The sequence below is a fragment of the Pteropus vampyrus genome, unplaced genomic scaffold, assembly GCF_000151845.1.
Source record: "Pteropus vampyrus isolate Shadow unplaced genomic scaffold, Pvam_2.0 Scaffold15, whole genome shotgun sequence".
Lineage (NCBI taxonomy): Eukaryota > Metazoa > Chordata > Mammalia > Chiroptera > Pteropodidae > Pteropus > Pteropus vampyrus.
The window spans coordinates 2,379,109-2,390,736 of record NW_011888796.1 but is presented as its reverse complement, the minus strand read 5'-3'; positions in this window follow the sequence as shown (position 1 = coordinate 2,390,736).

Sequence of the window (11,628 nt, the reverse complement as noted above, 5' to 3'; positions counted from 1 at the left end):
ATTCCATCAAGGGAGATAATAATAATGCATGCAAGTAACCATAATATTTGATATGTTTGATGTTGGACAATAAATGGTAGTGTGTGTAGAATGTGATAAATGCCACAGTTCCAATTTAAAGAGTTGGAGGAGTTCAAAAGGTAACCTACAAGGTAAGATTTCAAAGGGTAAGATGGAATTTTATTGATCTTAAAGGAAGTGTAGAATTTTAAAGATGATGATGCAGGAAGAAAGGTATTCCAGAAACAGAATTATGGACAATTAAAAATTATTATTATAAAATGTAAGCTCCACAAAGGTAAGGATTGTTTATTTTGTTCACTTACATTAGCCCAAGTCCTTAAAAGAGTTCTTGGTATATGTGTATATTTGCAGGCATCATTTGTTCAATGAAACATACAAAGCTTACTATATACCAGGAACTTTTCATTTGTTCAATTTTCATAGCAATCCTATAAGGGTTATTATTTCTGTATTGCAGATGAGGAAACTAAGACACAGGTTAAGCAATTTGTCCATGGTCACACAGCTAGTAGGAGGAGCTAGGATTCAAATTTAGCAATCTGGCTTCAGAGTCTGTACTCTTAAACACGAAGCAAAAGAAACAGAAAACTGACATATTTGTAAGACCAAAAAAAGTCTATATTTGAGGCCCAAACTATGAAATTCTTGAATACCAAATTAAGCAGTCTAGATTTATTCTAGAGACAAACTTAGAGATTTTCGATCACAGAAGTGTTAGGATCACAACTGTCCTTTGAAGAAAAATGTGCCGGCAGCATTGAATAGGGTAGATTGGCTTGAGGAGAAACTGGAGTGAGACACCAGTTAAAAGGTGATTGTGCATTAGCAATGACGTGGATGGACCTAGAGGTTATTAGGCTGAGTGAAATAAGTCAGACAGAGAAAGATAGATACCGTATGATTTCACTTATATGTGGTATCTAAGGAACAAAAAGAACAAACTAATCAAAAACAGACTCACAAATATAATGGACAATTTGGTGACAGACAGACAGGAGGGGGGTTGGCAGAATAGAATGAAGGGTTAAAGGAGTACAAATTAGTAGTTGATAGTTGGGCACGGGCAGCGTGGCAGAGGGAATGCAGTTAGCATTAATATGATGGCAAAGTAGAGGGCCAGGGAAGGGAGGGAGCAGTTGGGGGGATCGTTTTATGAACATTATAGATGTCTAACCAATGTACTGTATACTTGAAACTAATTTAAAGAAATAAATTTATTTTTTAAAGAAGGTGATTATGGTTCTACAGGTGAGGGGTGATGACAGCCTGACCCATAGTGGTGGAGGTGATAGTGATGGGGAGGTCATGATGAACAAATCTGCCCCTGGCCATAAAGAATGGAAAGAATTTTACAACTGATTTCAGGTTTGGGAAAGAGAAAAATAAGAGATGATTCAAAGTCATCAGTCTTGGTTGACTGAGAATATGTTAAACCATTAATAAAAAAAGTCAGAAAAATGGATTTTGTGGAGGAGCTGATGAGTTTGGACGTGTGTATGTTTGAGATGCCAGAGGAGTATTAAGGTAGATACGTCCTGTTGGCACTTGAAGGTACAGGTCAAGAATTCACAAAAGAGGTACTGGCTGGATATAACTTTGGGAGGGATTCACATAAAGGTAGTATTTGAAATGTAACTGTGTATGGGAAAGATTATCAAGGAAGGGTTTGCCAAGAGAAGAGGACAGGGCCTTTGGGAGCATCTTAGTTTGAAGTGTTAGAGGGAAAAGGCCATAAGTGGAATGAAAGGAAGAGCATTTTAAGAAGCCAGGTAGGGTAGTGTCCCACAAACCAAGGAGGAGAGTTTCAAGGGAGGATAATCAACTGTAAAAAATATCAAGAAGGATGAAGGCTCAAAAAGATTCACTGATGAGGCAATCGGTCATGAGCTGCCAGAGTGCAATATCAATAGTGGGTTGAAGACAAAAGCCAGATTGCAAAATAGAAACCATGAATATGAATACTTTGGGGCTTGTGCTTAAGAAAGATAGACACAGGATGGTAGCTTGAACCCGTAACGAGGTGGAGGAAACATTTTCGTTTGTGCGTTTTGAGCAAAGAGAAACAGGAATGGGCATGTGAAAAATGCAAGAGTAAGGTTCCAGATGGAGAAAGAAGAAGAGGACCCCGGTGGCCCAATTAGCCTACAAGAAGGGACATTTTTCCTTCCGAATTAGAAAAGGGAAAAAATATGAACACATTTGAAGTAGATACAAAGGAAATTTAATTTCAAAGTTAAGTTTCACTGAAATGGTTCTGCTTAGCACAGCGGAAGTTAATGTCATCTATTTGCATTTATTTTACCAGAATTATTTTAGAATTACACATATATGACAAGTTATAATTCTTTGTCTTAGTGGTTGATACTTAAATAAAAGACTATAGAAGATGACTTTAGATTCTTGCTTACAGCTGCGTGGAAATTAAGCAGTTTCCTTTTAACCTGCCTTTTTTGGTTGTGTTTGGGTTCTTTCAAACTATATCACACAATGAAAAAAAAAAGAACATAAGCAGATTGTTTACCAAGTAAATGCTATTAAGTGATGTTGCATGCTACAGCAAGTGGATTCTTTGGATGGCTATCATTTTTTTAATTATTTGCTAACCAAAAAAACTTTGAAGGTCTAACCCATAACCAACTCTTGATCCTCATGAAACCCTAACAAGGTAAGTCATTGTTATCCCCAATTATAGAAGTGGAGATTTATGCAGAATTTAAAGCAAATAAACTATGTATCTTATTCCGATGTCGATGGATCTAAGGGAAATAGCACATTGCATTTTACATGCTTATAAGAAGTATTAAGCCCAATTCTCTATAACAATATTGTTACAGAGTTCATCAATAACTTGGCCTAGAACCAAAAGGTTAAAGAATCGCTCAATGCTGGCCATTTTGTATGGTCAGTTACCAATATTTCTGTAGTCTTTTGTAATAATTCAATAATTTGTTAAGCAAGCATTTATTAATTTCCTACAGTATGCCAGTCTCCATGCTAGGCACTGAGGATGCAGTGATGGATGAGACAAAGACTGATTCCCAACTGGAGGGGACAGATTATGAGAAATCAAAAAAAAATTTTTTTTTGACATACAGATTGTGAAAAGTCTATGCAGAAATGCAATGATATATTAGTAACTGGGTAGAGGCCTAAATCAATAATATTCAGTTATTGTGTCAGGGTCTAGCAATTTAAAAAGGCAGAAACTGCGTTAAGAGACTTTAACAAAGAAATAAGTGTTGGAGACCTGGAAAAGAACAAAGGAAACATTAAGATGTCAGAGATAATAACTGCAGGGAGCAACCACCACACCACGATTGGGGAGGTGGGCGGAAGAAGTTAGAGTAATCAGAATCTAGCTCAGAGTTTGGACTCTTTGAAGCAAGGGCTCAAACATCTTAAGAAGAGGGCACTGCCCATCTGCTGATTCTGAGAATGAAAACAAAAAGCTAGAACCAGTTGCTGTTGCCAGGGTGACAGAAGAAATAAATAGGAAGGAACGCAAGTCCTTTCTTCCCTCCCTCTGCTTTCAAAGCTCCCTGTGGTCTAATGCAACCTGTTGTTGAACCTAACAGGAAAGTCGACTGGTGAGAGAAATATAGTTTGCAGTTCCAGCCCCAGTACCACGATACAGGATGCGATGGCGGATTTGGAGCCGAGGGACAATCACTTGTCAAGTGATGGAGGAAGGGCTCTCTAAACAGGTAACTTTTGAACTCTGACCTGAAGAATGAAAATATGCCCCATGTGTTAAAATCTGAGAGAAGAGCATTTCAGACAGGGAAGAGCTTGAAGAATACAACATCAGAAAGATGAAGTATGGTCTGAGATATAGGTGGAGAGAACCGAAGCCAGAGAACTGGAGCCGGTCATGCTTACAAATGTATAGGCTCTTGGATGCAATACTAAATCCAAACAAACACACTCTATGATAAAACGCCAGATATTCTAGGAACATTGGGAAGCTACTGAAGGTTTAAGATAAAAAGTCTATTATCTACTCACCCCTCGAATACAAGACAACATGCTAGACAAGGGTTCTCACAAACAAGGAACTCATTCTCTCTGCCTCCTACACCTGTTCCTCTGCCTATATTTTGTTTTTGCGTTAATGACACACCACCGTTTATCCAGTTCCCCAAACCAGAAACCTCTGAGTCATTCCTTCTTCTAACTCCCACATCCAGTTAGTCACCAAATTCTATCAACTCTATTAATAATAGTTCCTAAATTAACCCTCTATCTTCTATTCCCACGGCTACCACCTCGGTCTCTGCATCCAGATCTGCCCTCCCCAAATCCATCCTTCGTGCTGCCACCAGAAGAATCACTCCAGACCATAAATCTCCACATGCTAAAATTCCTAATTCGAAAATACTGTAACCACTGAAGTCCAAGACCCGAGCAGGGCATTCAAAGCCCTCTACAATCTAGCCTCCCCCTCCTCTACCTTCCTTTTTTTCCCCCTCTAACCTTATGTAACACCTGGCCATTTGCAGTTACCCCTTCAAACCAAGTCATTTTATGCTTCAGTGCCTTTGCTTGGGCTGGCTAATCTTTCAGGATTTAGTTTGGGCCTTAATTCCTCCAGGAACCCTTCCCTAAATCTCCAAATTGGACTAAGAGCCCCTCATCTGTGCCCCCACTTTTCATTGCCTCTCGTTGGAATAATCTGCTTACGCGGCCTCTCTTCCCACTTGACAGTAAGTTCCTGGAGACAGAGACTGTAGCCCCAGCATGGCATGGTGCCTAATAAATAGTAGGTACTCATTACTGAGCTGAGCAACAGAATTTACCTCGTATTGCACTCACCAAGAAACTAGATACAGAATCTGGCAGGAAAACTTCAAGCATAGTCAGACAGCAGAGAGGATCCCATGCGGTCATGAACAAGCCGGCACATCTCATGAGGGACCAGGAGAGAGGGATACATGGTCATGGACCTCTCTTCTTCAAAGAGCCACAAATTCTGACTTGTGGCATCCTCTCCAAATGAAGTTAAGATTTTAAATTCTGTGCATGTTAAAAAGTATTGATGTTTTAAAGGTAAATGTTTAAAATATACCATCATTTTTATTTCCTCCTTTTGCTATGTCTTTACTTTTTAATATACCAGTAGCCTCAAAAAAAAAAAAAAAGATAATAGCAAAGAGTTTCATCAAGGTACATCATAATTAAATTAATAACATCAACTTGGAAGAGATGAAATCAGATTTATGCAAACATGTTTCCTGACCCTGAGGCGGGAAGAACACAAACATGACACATGATAATCATGCAACAAACATGCCGAATGAAGAAATAGGTGACTAGAAATTTAGCCCATGGCAATCAGATAACTAGAAGAAGAATCTGTCCATTCAAAAGAGAGTATTCAGGATAGAAGACAGGAATGAGAGTGTCTGAAGTAAAAATAATGGGCAACCCTTTGAGCCCGCACATAAAGAGGCTGCAGGCTGAGCCAGTTGTGGAGAACTATCACCAGAGTCTGATGCCATTAAACGGTCAAGTTACACGTCTGGTGTGCGCCTCTGCTTCTAGGAATACAGCCTGATATGCATCCTACAGGGGTGGGTGCTGCTGTGGTCTCCCTGATACCGATACCTGGTCCCAAATGGAAATTACAGTTCTTGAGGAAATAGGAACACTATCATCCTCTCAAAAACAACATAGTTCATGTTTATTCTGAGAGGCTGAATGTTCTCTGGGCCCTGTCAAAAGCAAGTGTTTCAGTCTAGAATACGGTCATCCAAAGGAAATGAATTCACCAAGGTAATGCTCCCCGACCCGGGCCTCAGTGTCAGCTAGTATCCCCTCATGCCCTTCCATCCTCATGGGCGGTGAGAAGGTAGCTAGACAGGTGGGTTTCTGCAGCACTTGATTAAAACACAAAAAGTGAAGGAGGACAATATGACAAGGAAGGGGAGAACCTAACCACACAGAAAAGCAAAGACAACCAAGCTAATCACGTGTCCTCATTATAGGATACTCTGAGAGAGAGAACACCATGTATTTATTTATATTCATTCATTCATCCATATATTACTGAGTGCCTACTATAGCTCGTGTCCAGAATTCACTAGATGCTGGAGGTAGGAAGATAAAGAGGCCTATGCCCTATAAGAATGCTATATTCTTTTGAAGTTTTTCTTCACAGGTCAAAGTGACAAGTATGTTAAAGTGTCTGAAAATTGAGACAGGGAGATTGAATGATAAATTATCAATTGAATGATAAATAATTTTTTTAAAAAAAGTATTTTCAACTTTCTCAGTATGATATCTTTTCCATGGTGATTCTACTGCTAAATTGACTTTTCTCTCCAAAGAAGCCTCTGAAAACTTCACACCACAGTCAGAGCTACCTAACTCCTGAGCCGTCAGGGATCCGCTGGAAAACTGGCAACACTCAATCCCAGAGACGAACCTTCAGGTCGCTCCTTCCCAGGGCTCTTTTCTTACTTCAGAGACGATGTCAGCACATTATGATGCAGAAGCAATAGAACAATGCCCAGAGCCTTGCCTCCTGGGCTTCTTTCACTAGGTGGCTAGTTGCCTGTCTGGTAGACATAAACAAACACGTTCTGCCAAAGAAATGTGAAAAGAGTTGGAACCGTGCTATATTGGAGACTAACCTCCTAGTAGACATCCAGGAGATTCTTCAGAGGGCTATTTCAGCCTCACCTCTACGTAAGTGACTCTCTGGTTACCGCAACTTTGGTGTGAACCCGAAGGAGAAAGAGGTGGATAGTTCAATGAAATTCTGATAATTCAAGGACAAAATGTCTATTTTCTTTTTATCTTCCTGTTTTTTTTTCTAGTTTCATTTCTTGTACCGTAACTAGAACAAGCAGGAAAGCTCAGAGACCACACCTGGTTACTGAATTTCTTAAAATTAATTTCGTTGAGAGTTTGAGATTGAAATAAAAACAAGTTTCCCAGATTACCTTCAAATTTTGATTTTTCAAACTGTTACCCTAATTTTCTTCCACAAGTGACTGAGAATCGAATGAATTCGTGGACAGTTATTTTTAATTATTAAATTGGGGGAGAAGATCTAGAACATAGGACTTCTCTGTTGAAAACTAAAAGGTTAGTTGGGGGTCCCATCAAGAGAGAGGGGGCCACAATAGCCAGAACTTCTCAAAGGTATAACCAGAATTGCAACCTAGAATTGTAATGGACCAATTCTAAAAATGTTTCCTAGTGTGTTAAGTATCTTAGAAAAAATCATCTATGTAAATTCTATGCTTCAAAGTGCTATGAAGAATTAACTACAGTGCACCAAGTATCACAGATAAGTGACAGATAAACACCATCATTTAAGAGTTTTCATGTAATTACAGAAATAACACACACAAAAGAAAAAGACAAGATTCTAGGCAGTCAGTATATGGGTATTCACTATAGAATTCTTTCAATTTTGTCGTAAGTTTGAAATTCTTTTATAATAAAATATTGGAGGAAGAGACTCTGTGGGAATGTTAAATAGCAAATACTTACAGGGGACACTTTATGGGCATTTATAGACACCCCTTTGAATTAGGCAGTCAGAAAAGCTGGTAGAAACACTCCCTCACTGGCTCCCAGACTCTCTCTCCCCCTTTCCAATTTGCGTTACAAGTCAAGCTGTTACGATTTCAAAAAATTCCTGATGACTCTAGTTGTTCCTGGGAAAATGAAGACATCGCCACCACCATAGCATGAACATACCTCCCATCCATACTATCTTACCCTAATGGGACCTTGGTCATCCTTGGAACATTACCCAGATGAGGTCCTGGTAACATCATGGAAAGTTTAAAACAAAGCTGAAGTAGTTCTACCCCTGAAATGTATACAGCTGAATGCTTCTCTGTGTTTAGTTTCCCTGTTAAACCACTGGCATTGGCTTCTGTAATCAAATTTAATATAGAATCTCTCTACCTTTTCTTTTACTAAAAGTAGTCAACAATGCTTTTTTTAAATGAAAATTATACTGTAATTCTGCAGAAGAGTTCAACCTGGTATAAATATCTCCTGAATTAATCTCCACTCAAAGTTGAAAAAAAGAAAAAAGGAGATGGAGGTGGTGTGAAGCACTAATTAGGAGAAATAACAAAGATTGTAAAGACTGTGAGTGACAGGGTAAGTTGGAGGCCATCTCAAATAGAACCAGATCTCCTTATGCCCTCCTTGCTCTGCAACACAGATAAAGCCCTTACCTGTAATACCGCTCTGTATCTCGCTTGTTTTAATTGGGTGTATAAGACATTTAATGGGCCTAGTGAAAAGCATAAATTATTGGAAAAATATGAACTGTGATTGTAAAAACTAATACACAATTCTGGTAGAACAAGTTATAACAGACGATTCTGTGTATTTGTGAAACAAAGCTAGCTTTGTGTTCCCTTAATGGCCTGCAGCAATCCTGCTTTGTTTCTCTGCTTTAATTCATACATTCACCCAACATGTTTTTATTGTAATTCCATAACATACACATTCATTGATCCTTTAATGTGATTAATCTATTTTAATACTAAAATTTACTTTTTATTTGTGAATTTTATATTGTAGACCTATACTGCACATACAATATTAATAAAGCAAGATCATATAAACTTTCATAAAGAATTTACATAAATAACCTTGCTTTATTTTAAAAATATTTATATAGAACCTACAAATGTTCAGCTTATTAATATGAATAACATTATTGCAAATTTCACTTACGACATCTCTCTGCTATGACTTTTCATCATAAAGGCTACAGTCATACTATTCTCTGACATGCAATGGTCACAGTGACAAAAGAGACATAAACGTACTATTCATGTTCTTGATTTATCGTTATTAAAATTTTATCCACGGATAATGATTAAAATGTTCTAAAGTTAGATTGTGGTGATGGCGGCACCTCTGTAAATATACTAAAAGTCATGGAATTATACCCTTTAAATGAGTGAAGTGAGCAGTATATAAATTATATCTCAATAAAAGTATAGTAAAAAATGATCCATGGATAAAATTACTAGGAAAACAAAACTATCTGTAAAAATCCAACCCACACAAATCAGAGTTATTTTGCATCACCAAAATTAACGACATCATCTTAGTAAGGGCCGTTCGTGGGGTGACAGGCTGCAGGCTGGGAGCTGACTGTCAGGCTGCTCTTCTACGTCGCCCCACAAGACAGCCCAGCATGGCACAGAGAACTTAGAGTGGGAACCTGGAACCATCCACTGCTTTTTAAAAGAAAATCATTTCTCAAACATCTGTTAACCCAGTGGCACCATTAATTTTAGCACATCTTACAAGAGGTTGTGATATTCCACATAGGTACACACCATGATTGGAAACTGCTAATTTAATGTTATGGGAAAACATGAATATCTATTACATGTAATATATAATACACATTTATGTAGATATGCATTGTAAAACTGGAAGGACCTATATATACCAAAACTTTAATACCACCACCAGATATTGAGAGTAAACCTAATAAACAGTAATTTAAGAGCTGATCCTGCTTTTGGACCATTAACAAAATGTGTGGTGGTGTGTGTATGTGGCCAAGATTGGTTTCACAGAACAATTCATATGTCTTAGGAACAGTGCTGTCTTGACTAATTAACCAGGATAATTGGAGGGAGTGGGCATTATGATATACAGATTTATAATCTCAAATCACAGTTGAAGCAAAACTAGTTAAAATTCAGCCCACATTTAACTATGCACATAATCCAAAGGTGTCTAAATAATTCCAGAACAAATGTTTAGAACAAAAACCAATCACACCAGAGAAGATAAAAGATTCTGCTACATTTTCTGCTCCTTAGCTGACCTCCCTTTTGTTCCAGGGTTCAAAGGGGATGAGACAGGGCACGGCCCAGTCATGGCTGCTGAAGCCCTTCCCTTCCCCTCATTTCCTCTTCCCTCTTTGTGGCCCTGAATCCACAGCCATACCTGCTCCCCTGAGAGATCATCTGCTGATTGCCTTCTGGAAAAATATTCTCATGCAAGGGATCCTGGAAGCCCCATAAATGACTGTGCTGGGGAGGGTTATTCCCTATTCTCAGTGGTCATGCAGCATCTACTGATTAGCATGTGTTTGTAAACACTAGACATGCCTTCCAATAAGTGGATGTTGTCACTTTATCAGAGTAATCTTTTTTTCAAAAGTGCACTCTAGCACCCATTTCTGGATGAGCAAGAGTTGACTATTTTATTTCATCGAATCTAAGATCCATCAATTATAAGATATACCATTATTTTATGGACTACTAAGAAAGAAAAAAATGCTACTAATTACATAATTCGACGCTTTCTTATTACTAGAATTTTTCCACACAACATCTCTCTGTCATCCTCTGTGCATTTCTTTAAAACATGCTCCACTCTAGTCTCTGGGACCTGCTTCCAAGCCTCCAACATACATTCTGAAAGTTTTGTCCTAGGATTTTCTTAATCTAACCAGAAGGTCTCAAAGGTTTTTCAGGTACTCATTAGAAACACATTTTAAATAGTAATTAAATTCAACCCATGTAGTACAAGTGGATGCACATAATTTAATATGAACATGATTAAGTTCACGCATGTGCAGCCAAATGATGATTGTCCCCTAGTGGAGAGTGATCACAAGGCACATTCCATTTCAGGTTGTTAAGCAGAGGAAAAACGTGTTTCTTAGAATGGATGAAATTTGGGAAATATGAAACTAGCAGTGATCAAGAGGGAACCCAGTTCAGCAAGTGATAGGTAGATTATACTTTTTGACACAGGGTCATGTGTGAGAGACCAATATAGGCACCTTTAGGTGCTCACTATGTGACAGCCACAATGCTCAGTGCTTTCTGTGCATCCGTGCATTCAGTCATCCCAACATTGCATTGAGTTGGGTAGTTTTATCCTCATTTTATAGATGAGGAACTTGAGCTCAGAGATGTTAGTAACATAGTCCAAGGTCAAAAAGTAGCAGATGATAGAGACCAGACATAAACCTGAATGTGTCTGATTGCAGAATCCATTATATTCCCACTGTACCGGTTTCCATGCTGGCTTTATGTCATTTGAGTTTTCCAATAGCAACTATAGTTGTAGTCCACCTGGTCCAAGTATTCCTGAAGGGGTTGTTTAAGTCAGAATTTTATGGAGAGGAGAAAGAATTGTCTATGGTGACTGTAATCACAATATGATGTGAGAACTATGCACAAGTGACAGAATAGTGAGCATAAGCATATGTAAGTACGTACATACATACATACAACTACCAGCTGGGAAATTAGAAAGTTGTTCAGGGGTCCCCAACCCCTGGGCTATTAGGACCCAGGCTGCACAGCAGGAGGTGAGCAGCAGGCTAACTAGGGAATCTTCATCTGTATTAGCAGCCGCTTCCCAGCACTAGCATCATGGCCTCAGCTCCACCTCAGATCATCAGGCATTAGATTCTCATAGGAGCACTGGTCCCTGGTCCCAAAAAGGTTGGGACCACTGGTTTAGGCTACTCTGGCTTACGTACAGAAAGAAAATAATTCTCAACGCTTCTTATGATCCTCCATTGCACAAAGATTATTTGAGTCTACATTACTTCCTGTGTCACATGATCAAATATCCTTGTTGGCTGTA